General features: G+C 51.3%; 1 protein-coding gene across 2 annotated transcripts in view; it reads left to right on the plus strand.

Moving 5' to 3' along the window:
* Positions 1-20,506, plus strand: part of CYRIB (CYFIP related Rac1 interactor B) — a 143,023-nt gene that overhangs the window by 16,037 nt on the left and 106,480 nt on the right. The window lies entirely within an intron of this gene.

Consider the following 20,506-nt stretch of genomic DNA (forward strand, 5'->3'; position numbering starts at 1 on the left):
CCCTTGTTTTCAAATTCAGGCCAGACTCTCATCCATATTTCCGAAGAGAGGTGCTTCTCCTCACCCCAGGTTCCTGCCTGGACGGAGGAAGAACATGTGTGCGGGCAGGTGTCGCTTACGTGTCTGGTGCAGTGACCCCAGGAGCTAGGTGCCTTGGGAGGTGAGGAGACAAGGGAATGTTCTGGGAGAGGGCGGCCTCAGCTTCTGACATTTCATGAGGCACATAGGTTCCTCTGCCGAAGGTTGTCCTCAGCTGACCTGCCGGTCCACGGATTTTTAAATGCTGTCTTGACAAGCTCTGTGACAGCCTGGGGGCAGGAGCCGGGTGGGGAAGCTACATGGGCTGCATGGTCCTGGGGAACCTAGCACGGATCTCCCACCGGGGACTAATTAATTCTGTAGGAAGTGACGGTTTACATGTTCCCTGGGAACGCGGGCGCCGCGCACATCCCGGGCCTCGGCCTCCAAGCTTCCTCCCTGCCAGACTTGGTTAATTACGGCCATGGTTGAAAACTCACAGCATCTTCCCCTGATTTTATTAGTTTGTCTTTCCCCGCATTTCATCTGCTTTCTCTTAAACCCTTTATTTGGGTGTGTTTATGGACCCCAAGTGAACACAAATCCTTGACTTTGGTTAGGAAGCCAGCAGCGGCCGGGCTCCTTCTATCCATGCACTGTGGACGTGCGCAGGAGGGTAGATGGAGACTGTACGCTGATGGTTACAGAGGGGCCTGGGGGTGAAGACCACGTGGTCTTCCCCTGACCATAGACCGCGTGCCCCGATTCAGCTGGATTACCTCCTGACGTCATCTGCTGTGATCACTTGATGTCCCCTGCAGTCCGTTCGCTCATTCATTCGCCAGAGGGACACCACTTGGCATCACACCGCTTCGTGGTCAGACCTCTGCGGGCAGGTCGTGGTTCTGGTGCCTTCACTCTGCTTCTCTGCCCCCAGGATAGAGCCTAGCGGGGGTGCTCAGTAAATATTTGCTTAATGAATAAATGAGTGCCTGACATTCCATCATTAGGCATCCATGTTTTTTCCTTTAATCACAGGCTCTGTCTGCTTGTATCTTAAAAAATGTCCAGAAGGAGGGTGTAGAATTCCCAACAGTAAATTGATCACAGGAGGGCAGATGGGGTTCTGTGGCTTGTGGGAAGAGGGAGAGCCAGAGCTGGCTGGGGTTCTAAGTCGGTGCAGAATTTGGTATGAAGAGTGCGATTAGAGGCCCAGCTTCTCCGAGACAAACTTCCTGATCTGGAAACGAAGTGGGCGGGGCTCATTCCACTCCCCAGGGTCTGTGGGTGGGGCTCATTCAGCTCTACTCTGAGTCGCCCTGGGGATACAGTGGTGCCTGAGGTACAAGAGTCCCTGTTTCCACTAAGCCAGGGAGGTTTGATTGAAAGACATTGATGATACAGGGAACTGTGTATGGGGTGGGAGACTTCAAAGTCAGCCTGAGAGACCAAGGAAGGCTTCCCAGGGGAAGAGGCATCCAAGACGGAGGGGGCTGTGTTTTATCACTCTTCACATTCCCGGCTCTGAGCAAAGTGCTTCGCGTGGAAACAGGTGTTCAGTCAGTGGTGAATGAGGGAGTGTGCAAAAGGGCTTACTAAACCAGAAATTGATGCAAATGGCAGGGGTTGGTATCCCGATTTGTGGAGGATAGAGCAGAGGCACCTGAGACTAACATTACCTGTTTTCTGAAGCCCGACTGTTGGCCAGAGCTAGGGTGTGTGCTGGCACAGCTCGGGCGTCCTACTCTGTCTTTTGTCTCCGCATTCAGGGAAGCAGACGGCCCAAGGCTTGACATTTTTAAACAACTCAGTAGGATCCAGATTGGACACGCAGCCCTGGTCCTCTGGACCGTGGTTCTGGGGCTGGTGGCTGACTAAGGGGATAGCTCAGTGTGTGTGTGTGTGTGTGTGTGTGTAGACATGGAGTGAGGCCCGGCACATGCTGAAAGAGGTCTGCAGCTTACATTCAGATCCCCTCTAACCCTCCACTGCAGCTGCCATCCCCAGAGTAAAAGGCACTTTGTTTCTTTCTTCTCCGCTAGTTGACTGGACTTCTGGAAGTCAAGGGCGGCAGCATATTCATCTTTGTAACCCAGATACCCAGCGTAGGACTTGACGCATCTGGGTCTTAGGACAGTTTGCAGAGTGAATGAATGAATGCGTGAAGGAACAAATGAGTGAATGAATTCCAGATAATGGCAGTGAAGCTGTCCAGAATGTATCTGCAGCTTCGTGTCTCTATGTGGTAGAGTGAGAGGGATGTTTCTGGAAATGACCTTTTGCTACTGCTTTAGATGTTTTGCAATAGCAGATACTTGAAATTCTGCTTGACACTTGCTCTCTGTGGTGAGAGATGAAGAAACACTTCCTTTGTTCACACTTGGCTCTGGCGCTGTGTAGACACAGGCAGGGGCCTCACTTCTGCCACCCTGGGAGTTCCTGAGTCCACTCTAGGGACCAGTTATGGAGAGAAAGGGCTCATGGATCTACCATTACTTAATTTCTGCAGTTCGCTGCATTGGTGTGTCCCATGAACACTTGCTATAGTACTCAGCATCCTTTCTACCTTCCTGTTTGGGGGAACCTCCAGTGTGTAGGTCTTTGAAGGGGGCGGAGCTCAGCCTCTCAATACAGAGGCTGAGGTACACCAGACATTCTCTGTCCCTGTCTCCGCTGGGCCACGTGGCGTGGGTCCTGGCCGAGGGCCATGACAGAGCGGCGGCAGTGAGCAGTCCTTCGGAATCGGGAGTCCAGTTGAGAACAGCGAGTGTCCTAAGCTGACATCCTGTGGCATGGCCTTGGTCACATGTCTCCTCTGCCCAGTCTCCCTCGCTCCTTTATCCCGGCCTAGCTCTCCAGCCTGCCTGCTGTTTCTGGGGCTTTTCGTTATTTTATCAGTAACCCTGACTGAGCTGCACGGCCAAGGCCACAGCAAGGCCCTCCTCGGTCATACAGACCTTGGAAACATGGTGAGATGGGCACCCTTGCCTTGGGTACTCTCCTGTCTCCTGCTGCCTCCCTCTTTGTGGTGGAGACACCAGCCAGCCCACTCAGGCTTTGGAGATTCCAGCCCTGACAGTTCAGGTCCCTAAACATCGGGCCACCTGCTGTGTGGCGTGTTGCACGGTGTGCATAAGCGCAGGGGTGCGGAGAGAACGCATCTGTGATCCTGGGCGGTAAGGGGCTCGGGGTCCAGCGGTGGAGACAGGTGCACCGTTGGATGATTCTGCTCAGCAAGGTGGGAGGAAAGAGCCAGACAAAGGTGCTGTGTTTGCCCAAGGGGACCCCTGACCCTCACGGGGACGTGCAAAGAAGAGACGCTGCCTGAGCTGGTAGGGTGCCGGGCATCAGCGCGACCGCATGGACGGATGGGAGGGATTTTACAGAAAGGCTCCGTACAGCCAAGCCAGGGAGGTGGCAGGTATTCCGGTGGGTGCGGGCGGAGGTTGGTGGTGGCTGGTCGGTCTGGAAGGAAGGCAGAGGCCTGAATGCAGGTGACCTGTATTCCCTGGGGCCAGCAGAAATTTTCTGTAAGGAACCGGATGGTAACATTTTAGTTCCTGTGAGGTGTATGGTCACAGCTGATCTACTCTGCCACAGTCGCAGCTGAGCCATCACAGGCAGTCTGTAAATGACGCATTATGGCTGTATTCCCATAAAACTTTATTGACAAAAACAGATGGTTGCCTGACTTGGCCCCTGAGCTGTCGTTTGCTGACCTCCGTTCGATACCATGCTAAGGAGTTTGTACTTTCTGTTGAGATTATGGAGAATAAAGGTGCTTCTGCTTGCTGATAACAGTAAACTCAAGTCAAGGTGGTTGGGCGAGGAAAGGAAATTAATGAGCACGTGATGTGTAACTGAAACATTAGGTAAGCAGGCTGTAGGTGGCATTGGATCTGGGCCCTGGTTCATTTTTCTGTTCCCTCAGCTCTGCCCTCCCTTGTGAACTTCATCCTCAGGCTGCTTTCCTCATGCTGCTAACATAGCTTCAGCAGTTCCAGCCTTCACCCCTACTTCTCTTCTCTGATTCTTAGGTTATATGTGTAGCCTGAAGCCAATCTCCATGGCTACGAGAATGCTGTGTGCTGTGTGCTGATGGGCTAAGGGTCTGGCCAGGGCCGCCTGGATAGGAGACATGGTCAGCCCTGCCCAAGCTGCATGGCTGCTGCCTGGTGGGCAAGGGTGGATTGGGTTCACTCATGAGAGTACTGTAAGCAGAAGAGTGATGCAACCCAGACATAATTTCTAGAAAAATCTCTGGTGAAATTGTAGAAAAGAGCCAGGCTAGAGGCAGGGACATTGTGAGGAGGTTGTTTCTGAGCCCGGGAGCCAGTGGCAGAGGAGCGATGCTGGACAGTGAAGGAAGAGAACTGGGGATGGGACCGACAGCACTTGTGTCTTCACATGTGTGAAGTTGGCAATGGGAAGGAGGAAGTGAGAAGAGCAAAGTTATTAAGAAACACCAGTCTCTAGCTTAGTAACTAGGAGAGCTAGATGAGAAGCCCCGGTATAAGGGAAGTTCCGTGGGAGTTCTGCAGTGAACCAGATGAACCAGTAGGTGTAACTTTACCCAAGGTCACCTTGCCTGGTTCCATCTCCATGTCCACTCACAGTAGACAACATCTTTGATTTTTAGAATTTACGGACAGCCAGGAAAAGCTGTGCTACCACAGAGGAAAGGTGGTTCTTCTCCCTCACCCTCTATCCCTTTTTGCTTTGGGTGCCAGGGTGCTCAGGGCCAAATTTGTACTTAGTCATCAGCAGCCGTAAAGGGCCCTTAGTTCAGTCTCTTTGCTTTGTTCCCACTGTCACTTTCTCTTTCTGTTTATCCTCTTCATCTGTCCTGTTTGTGTTGCAAGTTATGCCAGATCTCTCCTGGAAGGAGGCAGAGTATAAACAAATAAATGATAAGTAAAGGTGGACATCAGGACACTGTTGATCTGGAGGCTGAATTTCTACCCCCTTCATAAATATTGGTCTGAGTCAAATTCATCTCATCTGTGGCAAGTTGGCTGATCTTGGATAGTAGAGACTTCAGGTTCCTGGAGGAAGGGCCCCATGTTTCCTTTACCTGCGTTTCTCTAGCATTTATCACAGTGCCTGGTGCATCCTAGGTGCTTATGAAATGTCTGGAAAAATAAAGGGAAGTAATCATGGCAGAGTCACGTGTTAGCATTCCAAGTGCTGTTCAGGGGTGGCTAATAGTGTTGCTTCTCACTCTTGGACAGGTTGGCCTGATGCTGGGGGGGACGTTCCCCACCCCGCCCCCCATTCATCCATCCTATTGCTCCTGTTGAAAACGTAAATCCGTGGCTTTCTGTTGTCACTGAAACACTAAAGGGAGCCCGAGGTCCTGAGGCCCCATCCCCTGTTTTCCTGAGTTCTCCACTGGCTCTCTGCCCTTCCTCACCTGCTGTAATCCACCAGCCTCTTTACGTTCCCCGGAGAACTGGGCTCCTTCCACGCTTGGTTCATGTTGTTCCCTCTGCCAGATAATGTATGCCTGGGTCTTTGCAGGGCAGATGCTTCCTTCCTCGGTTTCAGACTTTCCCCTTCATGTCAAGACTCCATTCCTTCCCTTCAAGGCTCTCCTCTCGATCTGTATGTGGTGTGTGTGGCTTGTGTCCTGTAATTCCTATTAGTTAGGTCTCCCCCCCCACCACCACCACCCCAAAAGGCAGAGACTACTTCTACCTGTTTGTTCACCTTGGCTCCCCCGAGTCCTGCCCCACCCCTGGCACTTGGTAAGTACTTGCTCAGTGAATGCTCGTTGAATGAAACCGGGCTCGCCATTCATCCATTCAGCCAGTGTTTATTGAGCACATACTAAGTGCCCGGCAGGACCTTGCTGTGTAAGACTTAGGGATTCAACAGGGAACAGAAGGGACGTAATGTCTGTCCTCCTAGTGTTTTCTTTTTAGCTCCTCAGCCTGTTCTGCCTTCAAACCATGTCCTTTCTTTATCTCTTCCTTCCTTCACATACATGTATACGCAAGCGTACACATGCATACATACATAGCTGTACAGGTGTATGTGAAACCATCATTTTTTGAACACCTGTGTTCTGTATATAAAATGTGATTTTATACATATGTGTCTGAATATATAAAACATGCACACATACTTCTGTACACATATATGAAAACAAGCATTTTTGAATACCCACTGTATACTACAGATAAAAATACGGTTACATATATAAAACATCCACACGCAGTCCATACATCTACGTGGTCCCAGGTGTTCCCTGACACCTGTTTTGTGCCCACACGGCACAGGGCACCAGGGGCACGCACTCCAGTAGAAGAGGTGGAGAGGAAGGCACCATTTCCATCTGCCAGGGATGCTCTAGACCTGATGGGGACAGGGTGGAGAGGTGATCCTGGGCAGGGTTGCTGTAAGGTGTGAGTGGGGAGGGGCATGGGGCCAGCGGGTGCTGAGGTTCTGAATGTTGCCTGTGAGCGGAGCCGAGTCGGGTCCTGGTCCTGCTAGTGCTTTCCCGTTCCCGCAGTGAGGACCATCTGGCGTGGTCCCTGCTGTGGGGGCTGTTCTGTGGTGGAGGCTGTGCGGGGTGTGAGGGGTGTGGGGGCTCCTTCCCTATTGACGCAGGTGGTTGCCAAAATCAGAGATCATCTGGGGACTGACTTAATTTGGGTTCTTTTAAAATAATCAATGAAATGGAAATTTCAGAACATGCAGAGACTTTGATTCCTGCAGACATCTCTTTTTTCTTAGACTTGACCTTGAGGCGGGGGACAGGGATGGAGAGTCACATCTGTGAAAACCAAAGGCATTTCTCCCCTGTCCCCTCATACCCTCATCTAGAACTTGACCATTTGTCCAGGTCTTCTTGTCAGGATCTGTCCTTCTCTTGCCCTATTCCCTCCTGTGTCTTGAAGACAAAGTGAGTGCCCTTTCAGGACTTTATGCTGCATGTGGTGCCCTGGGACAGGGCTCCCGAGGGCTTCTCCAACATCACCTGCATGAGCCCTACATGCTGGCCAAGTCCTACACTGGCCGTTTTTTTGTTTTCCTAACAGTTTTACTTATGGGGGCATTTGGTAGATAATGACCTCCCAGTGATATCCGTGCATAATCCCTGAACCCTGTGAACACATCCCCTTACCTGGCAGCAGGGTCCTGCAGACACAACTGCCTTAAAAATCTTAAGACAGGGGTGCCTGGGTGGCTCAGTGGGTTAAAGCTTCTGCCTTCGGCTTGGGTCATAATCTCAGGGTCCTGGGATCGAGCCCCGCATCGGGCTCTCTGCTCAAGTGGGGAGTCTGTTTCCCCCTCTCTCTCTGCCTGCCTCTCTGCCAATTTGTAATCTCTGTCTGTCAAATAAATAAATAAAAATCTTTAAAAAAAAAAATCTTAAGATAGGAAAAGCACCCTGGATCATCTGGGGGCCTCCTAAGAGGGAGGGTCAGAGTCAGAGGGAGGTCAGCGATGGAACTGAGACCCGAGCATGGCTTGCTGCTGGCGCTGGAGATGGGGGAGGGGCCCAGGCCCAGGGATACGGCAGAAACAAGCACCAGAGGACATGTTCTCCCCCAGAGCCTCTGGAGGCAGTGGCTGTCTGCTGACACCCTAGTGGAGCCCCGTCTGGATTTCTGACCTCCAGAATTCTAAGATAACAAAGTTGTGTTGCCTTAAGCAGCTACATTTGGGGTGACGGTAGCAGCAGCAGCAGCAGCAGCAGAAAACTGATTTAAGGTGTAGTTCAGGTGTCATAGAATCTACCCATTTCACGTATACGGTTCAGTAGTTTTTAGTCACTTTACCCACTGGTGCAGCCATGACCGTAATACAGCTTTAGGATATTTTCATTACCCAGTAAGATGCTTCATGTCCCTTTACAGTTACTCCCGGACCTCAGCCCCAGGTACCTACGAATCTATTTTTCGTCTCCTTAATTTCGTCTATAAACTTGCCATTGGGGTGCTTCGTAGAAGTGACATAACGTACTATGTGGTTTCTGGGTCTGGCGTTTGTACGGAGTGTAATGTTCTCGAGTTTCCTCTGCGTTGTCAAATGCATGAGTGCTTCGCTCCTTTCTACGGTGGGGGGATGCGCCTGGTGCAGACGCTCCGTGTGGTCTCCTGCCTCCCCGCGGGTTCGTCTCCCCGCTCCACGGGTAGACATTTGGGTAGTTTCCGGTTTGGGGCTCATGGATAGCCCGCTGTCAGTATTCGCGTGTGAGTCTTTAGATTAACATAGGTTTTCATTTCTCCTGGGCCGATACATAGGGGTAGAATTTGCTGGGTTGTATGGAGTTTTATGTTGAGCTTTCGGAGGACCTGCCGCACTGTTTTCCAAAGCGGTTACAACGTTTTTAATTCCCACCAGCCATCTAGGGGGACCCCCTCTCCCTGACTTTTAATTCTCAAAAGATGGTGTGTTGCAAAAGGGGCTGAGCACAGGCGTGTGTACATGGCCGTGCATGCATGGGCACACGTGTGTTCATAGGCACACACCCACAGAGTGTTTCCAAGGGACTGTTTCTGCTACAAGTAATTGGCTGTAGCAGGAGGTAGACAAGAGAAGAAAAGCCGCTCTCTTTTCTGGGCTTTGAAGAAATAAGTTCCAGCAGCTTCTCTGTATTCTTTTTCCTCCGTGCCCTCATTGTAAGCCCTACAGCTCGATAAATAAATAGTCCGTTGGGGTTCTTGACCTGTGATGTTTGATCCTTCCTACATTGTCTTATCGCCGGGTTTGTCTGAACATTTGCCAAAATCTGGTGTTTTGGCATTGGGTGAGACCTGATATGGTACTTTCACTATAAGTGGTGAGACAGAAAGTTCCCGCCATGAACGGCCTTAAGTCACCATGTTTTTCTTCTTTACCCGAAGCTGGTCTGCTCTGGTATTAGCACACCATCCTCCAGTTCCAGCTTCTGCTTATAAGTTCTGCTTTCCCCTCTGTCTGAGCAAGTCTAGACTCCACTGGGTGGGGTTGGGGGTTGGGGGTGGAGGTTGGGGAGCAGACCCAGAAGTTCAGCCTATAGATAGAGGACTGCTTACCAGGGGTGCGGTGGTGAGGGGCCCTGGCCCTGCCGTGGGGGCTGTGATGTGGGGTGAGATCCAGACATAAAGCAGGATTATCCAGTCTGGGCTTGATGGGTAGGGAGGTCCCTCTCTGTTCCTCAGCGGCAGCAGTACACAGAGCGCCAGCTTAATTGTGGATTGAGATCAGTAAAGGCATCTGGCAAGTATTCCTCTATTTTATTCTCTTTATTGCTGCCTGTGCAGAAGGGTCATGTAGACTTTGGTGACTGGCTTCCAATGGCATTGGATCCCATGAGGGAGAAATTGAGTGATTTTATGGTTTTCATTAGAGACACTCAGTCTGAGGAGAAACCTTGCCCTGGGCATCGAGGCCCATACCTAGATGACCGGCTGTAGAGCTGGACCCTGGAGCTGACCGGGCCAAGGGAAGGTTGGCCCCTAGGCAGGAAGCCAGCCATGTAGGCTCTGACCCTGTGTCCTAGGGATGGGCTGTGGGTGCGATGGTGTCAGGCCGGCCGGAGCGGCTGAGCTGTTGATGGGTGGCAGGAGGGGAAAGACGCAGAAAATTCAGGATGATGACCGAGGTCAGCAGATGGGCCAAGCCCTCGAGGAGCTCGAGGGGCTCAAACCCCATTCAGTGGGGGTATTCCTGACATTTTTGAAGATGAAGAAACAGAGGCTCAGAGAGGCTAAGTGACTTGTCCAAGGCCACACAGTGAGCAAAAGCATCAGCCAGAAATTCACCTTCTGGGCTATTCCTGAAATCACTGTGACCTTGCAAGACGCTTTTTCTTTAGAGATGAATGAGGCATACCCGACACAACCCGAGCCATGAGGGATGTCCTCAGACAGCTTGCCGGGTCCGGGAGAGGGCAGGTATTTTCACACAGAGCCGCCGCCGCTGTTCCTGTCTGTGTTGCTAGTGTTAGGGGTGGTAGTGGAGAGGGTGAGAACCCACTAAGTCTAAGTAAGATGAGAAGGCCCCAGTTGCCGAGACCCCATTTTCCAGATGAGGTACAATGCAAAGAGCAGAAGATACATGTGGCATAGATGAGTTTAAGTGAGCATATACGAATTAGTGTCACAATAAAATAAAATGGAGGTGAAGTTATCTCTAATGTTGGTTGATGGGCAGGGTGGGGAGGGGTGGAGTCTAGAGCCCAGTGTTTGCCCGGACTCCTCAGCCTCCTGACTGTGTGACCCTGGGTTGGGGGAGGGGTGCGGGCATCTCACTTCTCAGATTACCAGGTTCCACTTCTGTAAAGTGGGAAGGCTGCTTCCGACGATCTCTCCAATCTATTTTGACATGAGCTCTGCACATTGGAGTCAGAAATCCTGTCAAATGATGTTTAGTGTCAATGGATGTTTTAGCCAGAGAGTTTTCCTGTGGCTTTGGATGAAATGTCCACAGCTGGTGGTGGTTCCAGTGGAAACAAACAGACTCCTTTAATTTCCATGACAAAGGCTCATTGATCCCAGAGCTGCTTCATCTTAGGTGGATGTTGGAGAGCTTTGGGGAAGGTCTTGGTAACCTGGGAGGGTAGAGGCTCTGTGCAGGAGATGCTTCCCACACATCCTCCCTCCCTGTGGAGAGTGGGGGCTTTGACCTCCAGGGAGGGCCTGTAGGTCACAGAGCCCGAGGAGTCGACCTCCTTCGCCAAGAGCTCCTGGTGGCAGCTGCTGTGTGGGAATGCCCCTGGATGAAGTCGGGGAGTTCCGTCGCAGATCTTCCCTCCAGGTGGTGTCCTGGGGTGCGAAAGGAACCTGCCTCATAGTCTGTAACCTGCGAAGGACCTGCGCAGTAGGAAAGGCAGCCTGGGAGATGCAGGGAAGGCTGAGAGTCTGGGGTCTGGGCTCCACAGTGAGAGAGGGATGCTTTGTGCCCCATGGCCGAGCCGATGGCCTAGGGCCTGGAGCCAGCCCCCCCCGCCCCCCGCCCCGTGCCATCAACAAGCCACTGCGTCAGGCCTGAAATGGCAACCAGGGCAGGAAGCGGGGCCTGGCAGCAACAGGCAGCTTCCTATAAACCCACTGAGGACTGTCTGTCATTGCTCTGGGTTGCAAGCGACAGAAAACAAACTCAGGCTACCTTAGGTTTAAAAAAGATAATTTCTCGTGTCAGGCCTGGCTGATGCAGGGGCCGGATTCTGTCTCTGTCTGTCAGCCCTGCTTTCCTTCCTCCTCGTTTCTCAGGCAGTCTCTCCTCTCCAGATGGCAGCAGCCTCCCAGCAGCGTGGACTCGGGCTTATGTGTTCTCCTGTTCACCACGCCATGGGGGAAACAAGGCCTCCTCTTGCAGTGTCTGGAGCCCGACCGCTGGAGGAGTCTCTTAATGGCCACTTAGGGTCCCGTGCCCGTTCTTGAACCTCAAGAGGAGTCTTATGGCCATGTAGGGTCATATGCCTGTTCTGCAGCCAGCCATGGGTTCTAGAAGATTCTGTGCTTTGATTGCACTCTCCTAGCTAACATCCTGGCCCCTGGAGTATGTGCAGGGGAGCATTGGGGAATGCCTCATTGGAAAACTGGTGCCATCACCAGATGGAACACGGAGGCTGGGCAGGCAAAGACGGCCCCTGCGCACTGCAGGGAGCTCAGCATTGACTTTGCTTTGGCCTGCTTAGGAGGCTTCTGTTGAAGCGGTGGGAACCTGGATGGAGTGAGTGGCCTAGAGAGAGGGAAGTACAGTGAGTCTTGCCACTGCCGTACGAACCTGTCCCCTCCCCTCTGTCTGTCCGTCTGTCTCCCTCCAGCAAACTTCTTACAGCCTTGTCCCTCTTCTGGTCACCCCCACATTTTGTGTGCGTGCTTCCTGCCCTTCCCCTGTGTCCGGGTTTGATGGTTAGACTGCCTAACCTACTGGAGTAATTTCTGGAAGCTTCCACAGAGCCTGATGGTCATCCTTTCCTTGCTGGGTCTTGGGGGAGGTCTGGGGGTGCTGGGGGCCAAGGGGCCCTGAGACTGAGGGTTCTGCGCAGCAACCACTTCCCACCCCTTTCCAAGTATTTCCTATTTTCACCACTGATCCCGCCACGCTGGTGTGAAGCAGCAGCTGGCTTCCTGCTCGTGGGAGAGCTTTTGGGGTGGGCCTGGGCTAGAATGTTCCTCATCTCCGTCCCTCCCCCAGCCCCTGTGCACACTCCCACCCTCTGGTGATTTTCAGCGGGGCCTTTCACAGAGGGAAAGCCATTGATTTTTGTGGCTGTCGATTGAGAAAAGCAGGGAAGGTGACTCTGGAGAGGGCGGCTGTCCCCGTTCGCCGGTGCTCTCGGCTGGCCTTGTGCGCTCGTTCAAGACCACAGCCCTTCCCTCTGAGGTTCTGCGAGGCCACCTCTGCCCACGCTACTCTCTTTGCACCTTTTTTTTTTTTTTTTCCTGTGAGCAATTCAAGTTTATAGGCCTGGGAGACGGTGCAAATATTTGATTTTAATCAAGGAAGTCTAGAAGGAGGACCAGAGAAGGGCAACTTCTCGCTTTTTTCTGGGGACTCTGGCGGGCGGGGTGGGGTATGCACCTGCCATCTGATCAGTCCCTGCCACCTGTCGGTGCTTCCTGCTGGCCCCATCTGGTCCCTTTGATCTCAGCTAATCATCCTCCCCACAATCTGCAGTGGTGAACACTATCATTCCCGGTTAATAGCTGAGGAGGCTGGGCCCAGAGAGGTTAAGAAGCCGGAGAGCGCCCAGCTATTAAGTGGGTCCCTAGGGGGGGGTCAGAGTCCAAAGCTTACCCCAACTGGCTGCGTGTATAGTGTGCACAGGGTGCTCTTAAAAGAACCCCCTGACTGTTTGGAGTCCTATGACTTAAAGCCCTAGAATACTAAATGAGAATTTATCTTAACTGGTAGAGCCTGCATGTTGGCCAAAAGAGGGAGAAAAACTGGTGTGTGTGCAGGGAGGGTGGGGGAGGGGTGGGTACAACCTGGGGTATCAGGAAGAGAAAGAAGCCAGGAGCCCAGAGTTCCTGTCCCGGCCCTGCCCCCAGCGTCATGGGGCCTGGGGTGAGTCATACCATCTCTAGGAGCTGGTTTCCTTTTCAATGAAATGAGGGTAAGAACCACAATAATAGTCTTTATTGCGGGCTTCCGTAGTGCTAGCCCCGGCCCTGGGACGCCAGGACCAGAGAGGTACAGGACTTGGGCTTCTGCCTTGGGCCGCTGAGGGGCTAGTGGGCAAGGGGGACACCCCCCACCATGGCCACACTAATGCTACACATGAGACATGAGGCAGGTTTGTTCTTGGACGGGTTGGTTCTGGAGAACCAGAAGGTGGGAAGGAGGGGGCAGCTTGGGCCCTAACTCCGGCTTCAGAGCTCTCCAGCCTTCTTACTGCTGCACTTGCAGCCAAGGGAAGAAATCCTTAAGAAGGAGACTTCTTCCAGCAGCCAGTGGATAGCACTTCTCTCTGCTGGGCACCCTTCTCATCTTGGCTGCTTTGGAGAATCCTCTTCCCAAGCATTCAGATGAAAACTACCCAGTCTCCAGCTGTGTGGCGGTCACCTGAGAGCTTTTTGCAAACACCAATTCCCAGTCCTGGGGAACACTGTTTTTGAAAAGCTCCCAGGGTGATGGTGATTTGCAGCTCGCCCCACTGGGGATCCTCCTCCAGTTCCTGCCCTGGACGGCTTCCAGAGAGGATCTGCCACAGGGAGCTCCCTCAGGAGGCGGCAGGCTGGTTCCCGCGGGAGGGAGCAGGGACAGGTGTGCAGAGGACTCTGTGCTGGGAAGGACCAGCTCTAGGGGGGTCCCCTGCACACTCTGCTCCAGGTCACCCCTCTCTGTCCCCTCCCAGGAACAGAGGCCTGGGAGAGCCTGTGTCTTCTGCACTGCTTCCTCCCTGCTTTGCGACCTGGCTGGATCCCTGTGCCGGGCACCATATAGGGCCATGCTCAGGAGACCTGGCACAGTGTCTCCCAGTTACCTCGTGCCTGCTGCCCCATGGCATCTCCTGATGGGACCCAGTGACAGCCGTCCACAGGCCCGGGAGAGAAATCAAGTCACAGTGAGGCCAATGGGACTGCGGTGGCAGTTTAGAATCCAAATTTAAACCTGACGTGTATTTTGAAGCTCTGGTTGAAGTGATCCCACTTCTTCAGTTTTGGGGCTCAGAATCAAATTCTTTTTAGCATTGTTACCTGGATCTGGTTTATTTTTTAAAAAGATTTTATTTATTTATTTATTTGACACAGAGAGAGAAAGTGTGAGCACACACTGGGGTGGGGGTGGGGGGAGGGGCAGAGGGCTAAGCAGACTCCCCACTGAGCAGGAAGCCTGGCCTGAGATCTCCACTTGAGCCACACAGGTGCCCCCCCCCCCACCCCTCCCAAATTTGGTTTAGCTGCTTCTAAAGAAATTTGAAGTTCAGTGGGCCAGCCATTTCTGAACACCTTTCCCTAGTAAATTTGTAAGGATTACAGATGAAGAAACCTGTTTTCCCAAGAAGTTGTGGCACGTTTATAAATGAGGGAGTCAGGATTGGGGCCAAGGCCTGTCTGACTCCAAAGCTCGTTCCTCTGCACAGCCATGGACCCCAGGTCCACATACATAAGACTGGAGCTGAGCTGGAAACAGTAGCCACTAGCCACAGGGGTTAAGTTTGAACTAATTAAAATTAATGAACATGGAAAAACTCAGTTCCTCAGGTACATCGGCCAGAGTGCATGTTCTCAGTAGCCGTGTGTGGCTGGTGCCGCTATCCCCGGTTGTGCAGAGAGCATCTGCTTCCCTGTAGAAAGTTCTGTTGGACTTTCTGCATGAGACAGAGAGAGCTCTGGGCCCAGCCTGTACAGCCGAGCATGGTTAGGGGGAAGAAAGCGTGAGCAGGCTCTCTGACCCTGTGGGGATCTACTATGAGAGATACGTGGCTTTACTTGCCACGGAGTGGTTTCCTGGGACTTGGGATTTGCCTTGCTAAAGCTGGAAAATTCCCTGACAGACTGGGATGGGTCGGTCCCTCTGTTCATCACTATTTCCATGTAGGTGTCACTGCTGTGCCCAGGTCCAGGACACACAGCGTTTGGTGAAGGGTCACTGAAAGCTCAGGAGTGAGCTAGCCGACTAAGGGATGGCATCAGTCAGGGATTCAGGGGTGAGGCATACCCAGCAGGGGCCCCCATCTGGAGTGAAGGCCCTCTGAATGGTACACCGGGACCCAGAGCCGCCACCTGGGAAGCGGTTAAGCAGGGGAAGGAGTTGGAAATGGGAGGAGGCCAAGTGACCGTCGTCGCGGGGTGGTGAGCCGTGGGGAAACCTGGTGGCTGGTGTGGCTCCGCTCGGATCCTGCTGAGCCCAGGCAGCTCCTGTCCTTCCAGTCTTCACGTCCCGGCACCTCTAGAACCAGGGATACGCAGAGAGGATATTCTGTGCCTTTATCAGTGTCACTTTTTCGAGTAAACAGTGATGCGTCTTTAAAGGCGAACCATCGTGACACAGAGCATGTGGCTGATAACCTGCATTTCAGGCACGTGGCCTACGTGGCCTTCCTCTTGCTCTTCTGTGGGCCAGCGGCTCCTCCATTCTCTCCTTTGATAAGGGCCAGAGCTAGCCTGCAGGGCGCACGCAGGTTTAACCGAGATGCCGATGCCGTGAAGTCTGGCGCCCTGTGGCTGTTTGGCACGTTCTTTTCCTTCCTCCTGCTCTCCTCCCCTTCACTTCCATTTCTTTCTTTCTTTCTTTCCTTTTCTTTTTTTTTTTTTTTTTAATATTTTATTTATTTGCCAGAGAGAGAGAGAGAGAACACACAGGCAGAGAGGCAGGCAGAGGCAGGCAGAGGCAGCGAGAGAAGCAGGCTCCCTGCCGAGCAAGGAGCACGATGCCGGACTCGATCCCAGGACCCTGGGATCATGACCTGAGCCGGAGGCAGCAGCTTAACCGACTGAGCCACTCAGGCGTCCCGCTTCACCTCCGTTTCTTACACGAATGCTCTGTGGAACGACAAAGAATCACAACCGCTTAGGATACTATATACAGTGATAATTAAGGTTATCAAAGAGATGATTGGTTAAGGCTCCAAAATATTTATTTTGAATATTTACTAACGTGTTAAGCACCTGTGTCGTCTCTTCCCTTCCCCTAAAATATTGGAGATTTCTTAAGGTTAAAGATTTGTCCAAATTCATCACTTGGATGCAGGGTTGCAAGTACTACAGCTTCATTAAGAACATTGTTACATATGTGAGGGATAGATCATGGGAAGATGGGGGTCATGGGTGCCCTGTAAGCAGGGAGGTTGTGATGAGGGAAAGTAGAGACACCATGTTTGTCTTCTCTCTTGTTCGCAGAATGTAATCCTGAAAATGGGCCGTAGCTCTAGGAGAAGGGATGCCAAGAGAAATGGTAATTAATAGGTCCCATCGCTGACTGTTGTCTTTGACAGAAAATGCCTGGTGTAACAGCCATGTGTCCCCAGATCCCAGGCCTGGGGCTGGGAGGATTGTATGCTCCCGTGACACTTCGTGGTCTTTCAAGAGAGGATGACAACTTCAGGGGGACAGTGTGTGAAGCCTCTATTCCTTCAGAGGCTAGTATGACTAAATAGGTGAAATGAAGCTACTTTTTGCGGGGGGGGGAGGCTGGCGGTAACCTAAGCTAGAGAATATTTATTTATTTATTTATTTATTTGTAAGGTAGGCTTCCACACTGGGTGTGGCACCCAGCACAGGGCTTGAACTCAACAACCCTGAGATCAAGACCTGAACCAAGATCAAGAGTTGGACGTTTAACCAACGGAGCCGCCCAGGCAACCTCCCTTCCCTACCACGCAAAGCCGGAGAGTTTTTGCAAACTTGTGGTGGACCCTAGAATCTGTTACGCTCTCTCAGAAGAATCCCAAATTATGTGTAGGGTTCACATCTGGGTAGGGAAGGTGCATTGGAAGTTAGGATTGTTTGGTATGTTCTGTGGCATTAGGATTATAGAAAGTCAATGTATATGTAACTTCGTGCATGTGTGTGTGTGTGTGCACAAGCGTTCAGAACCTTCTATAATCCTCAATATCTGAAGTACATTCTTGGGGTGAGGCTTATGTCTGGTTTTGCAAATAAAAACAGTACTGCTGAAGATAGTAGGTCCTGTTGTCATGTAAAATTTCCATAGCCAGGGACGCCTGGGTGGCTCAGTTGGTTAAGCACCTGCCTTCGGCTCAGGTCATGATCCCAGGGTCCTGGGATCGAGTCCCACATCGGGCTCCTTGCTCAGCGGGGAGCCTGCTTCTCCCTCTGCCTCTGCTGCTTCTCTGCCTGTCTGTGCTCGCTCTCTCCCTCTCTCTGATAAATAAATAAAATTAAAAAAAAAAAAAACCTTAAAAAAAAAATTCCATAGCCAGTTAGCGCTAATTATAATGAGGAAATTAAGCACCTGGGAGTGTGTTTCAAGGACATCTCTCCCCAGTACGTTAGCTGCCTTTCTGGACTGCCTACTTGTCAAGGTCATAATGATACAGGTTGGCAGAGCGAAGGAGACCCTGGCGAATAGGAAAGGGGGTATTCTGAAGGGATCAAGGAATACTTTAGAAACTCCAGCATGGCGGATGGCTTCTCCAAATGCTTTTATTTCCAGGCTGCATCTTTGATGCTTTATGGTTCTGGAAAGGTCGGGCAGAAGATGGCACCCACTGTTGTGAGTCCGGGAGTGTGTTCTCTGGGGATCCTCTGTGGCAGTGGGGGCTCCAGATATGGCAGTTTTTTCCAACAACAGAAACAAATCAGCCAAGATAAACTGGAATCACTTGCATGAAGCCTTCCCGCCACCAACTCACACAAGTAATTCAGTACTTGACCAACAGGAGTAGTAACAGAGATTGAGAGTTCCGGAAGTCTTCATGTTCAGGAAATAGGAATGGCTAACTCTCTGTGGTACTATATACACTGAAGAGTAGAGAAACCACATTAGTACTTCTGCTCCCAACCCAAGTGCCTACCACCTTCAAGGTGCTTATGATCTCACCAAAGGAGCCAAACGTTGGGTGGTTATAAACATGGCGTAGGATGGGGTCTTGGGTTCAGATGGTAGAGTTGAGGGAATGATCGATATGATCTTCCCTAACACTGTTGTCCCGGAATGTTACCTCTGTGTTTCTGGTTCTCGTTCAGGCCAGGTGTCTGGCTCTGCCTCTGTGACCCGGTGCTTGTGTTCTTCATCACCCCGTGGCTGCCTCTGTCAGAGCCCTCGTCACGTGCTGTTGCAGGCACCAGGGTGCACGCTCCCCCGAGGGTGAGGGCTCGCAGGGAGGCATCTCTGTTGTCCTCTCCATCTCTCTTGCCCCTGTGAAGCTGCCTGACCTGTGACAGTCAGGTGAGGGCCTGCTTCTGGATCACAGTCGTCTCATGTATCATCAGGTGGGATGAGGGAGGTCTCTGGGGCCTCTTTCATATAAGGCCACTTGTTCCATCCTTGAGGGTTCACCCTTTGTGACCCAACCATTTCTTAAAGGCCTCACCCCCCCCCTTTTTTTTTTAAAAGATTTTCTTTATTTATTTGAGAGAGAAAGAGCCAGAGCAAAAGAGTTAGCACCCACAAGCAGGGGGAGGGGCAGAGGGAGAGGGAGAAGCAGACTCCCAGCTGAGGAAGGCCTGATGTGGGGTTCAGTCCTAGGACTCCGGGATCATGACATGAGCTGAAGACAGATGCTTAATTGACCGAGCCACTGAGGCCTCCCAAGGCCCCGTCTTCCTCTTTTTTTTTTTTTAAGATTTTATTTATTTATTTGACACAGGAGAAGCAGGCTTCACACCAAGCAGGGAACCCAATGTGGGGCTCGATCCCAGGACTCTGGAATCATGACCTGAGCCAAAGGCAGACGCTTAGTGACTGAGCCACCCAGGTGATCCAAGGCCCCACCTTCTAAGGCTGCCACATGGGATGTTAGGATTCCAGTGTGTGAATCTGGGGGGAAAACCCACAATCAGACCGCAGTACTTCTTCCTGACATATAACATGCATATAAAGCAGTGCCCATCATGATTCTTTTGGGATGTATGTTTTAAGTCCTGCTGGTTTAAAACTTGACACAGCAGACGTCTGGAGGTGGAAGCACAGGGAGGGCCAAATACAGTGAGCTCAGGTACAAGCAATAGGAGGGACTCCTGAATTGTGCGAATCCTGGCCTGGGTACAGCAAATCCCCAGGCACAGCTGTTGATGTCTCCTGTGCTTGGCACAACGTGTGGAAGATGAGGACCGGCATCCCAGCCGAGCGGGGCAAGCCAGAGGTTTGGAAGTTTTCATAATAAAAGCTCGTGGTTTGGATTAAGCAATTATATTTCTTCTTTTTTTTTTTTTTAATTTTTTAAAAGATTTTTTTTCTATTTACTTGACAGGGAGAACAAGAGAGCACAAGCAGATCAGGCCCCACATAGGGCTCCGTGCTCAGCAGAGAGCCTGCTTCTCCCTCTCCTAGATCTCGTTTTTAGAAAAGACCTGTGGTTTCTCAGAACTGAGGAGTAATGTGAATCTGTGGGAGAATCTTACCTTCCTCTCTCAGGAGGCAGGCGGGATCGAGAGACTGTAAGCATTTCCCAGTAACTATGGAAACTGCGGAGCTTTAGCGAGGAGCTTTCTCTGGGCTACTTTCTCTGGGTTGATCAACCAGGCACCTGTGCAATGATCACAGTTTTTTTCTTGACAAAATTACAAAAAGCACTGATGTGCTTTGAAGTCTGTTTTCCTAAGTTTGTAAAATATCGCCCTAATATATTTTTTTTCTGTTATCGTCAAGTCCTTTGAAGACTGTAAGAGGAGTTTCAGCGTGCTTTGGAAGATTTATCAGGAATTCTGAATAATAATAATTCTTATAAATAGCTAACATTAGCAGAGCGTTTGGTATAGATTAGCCACTGTTCTGAGGGGAAGTTTTATTAAATAAGTGATTAAGGGTTGTTGGAAATATTACGGAGCTCTTATAATTGAACAGGATTATGGGTATAAGTTTATGATTTTATTACCAGGGATAGAATGAATCATGGCTAAGGAAAAAAAAAAAACAGCAAGTGATAAACAAGCCAATCAAATTACAAGATGAATTCACTCAGGAGGAAGAGTAATTATTTCAGTTATTTTTGTGTGCTTAATTAACATTTATTAGGTATCCTCTGGGTCACAGGCACCGTTAGGTACTTTTACGTCTGTATTTTATTTAATTACGAGGAGTGCTTCACTTCCAGATAAGATTTCCCGTGGGTTTCCTTCGGCTAATGAGTTATTCCAGCTGGTCCTGCTCGTTTGGTGAGTCGCCTGGGGAGGCCGAGAGTCACTGAGGTGCTGGGGTGTCATCCCTAGAGAGACTTGGAGTGGACAGGGTTGGGAGCCAGGGGCAGGATTTTTAAAAACAACTTTCATCCCCCTCCCGCGAGCGCTGGCTAAGCCAGGGGTGAGGACGTCTGTGTTGGGCTCTGGGAGATGTTTTTTCACCGACAGGGAAATACTGACGTAAACTCTTCAGCAGCCAGCCGTCATTGCGAACCTTGCAGGTCGTTTGCTACACCAGG

This window comes from Mustela lutreola, chromosome 3 (genome assembly GCF_030435805.1).
Source record: "Mustela lutreola isolate mMusLut2 chromosome 3, mMusLut2.pri, whole genome shotgun sequence".
In the NCBI taxonomy this organism is placed as follows: domain Eukaryota; kingdom Metazoa; phylum Chordata; class Mammalia; order Carnivora; family Mustelidae; genus Mustela; species Mustela lutreola.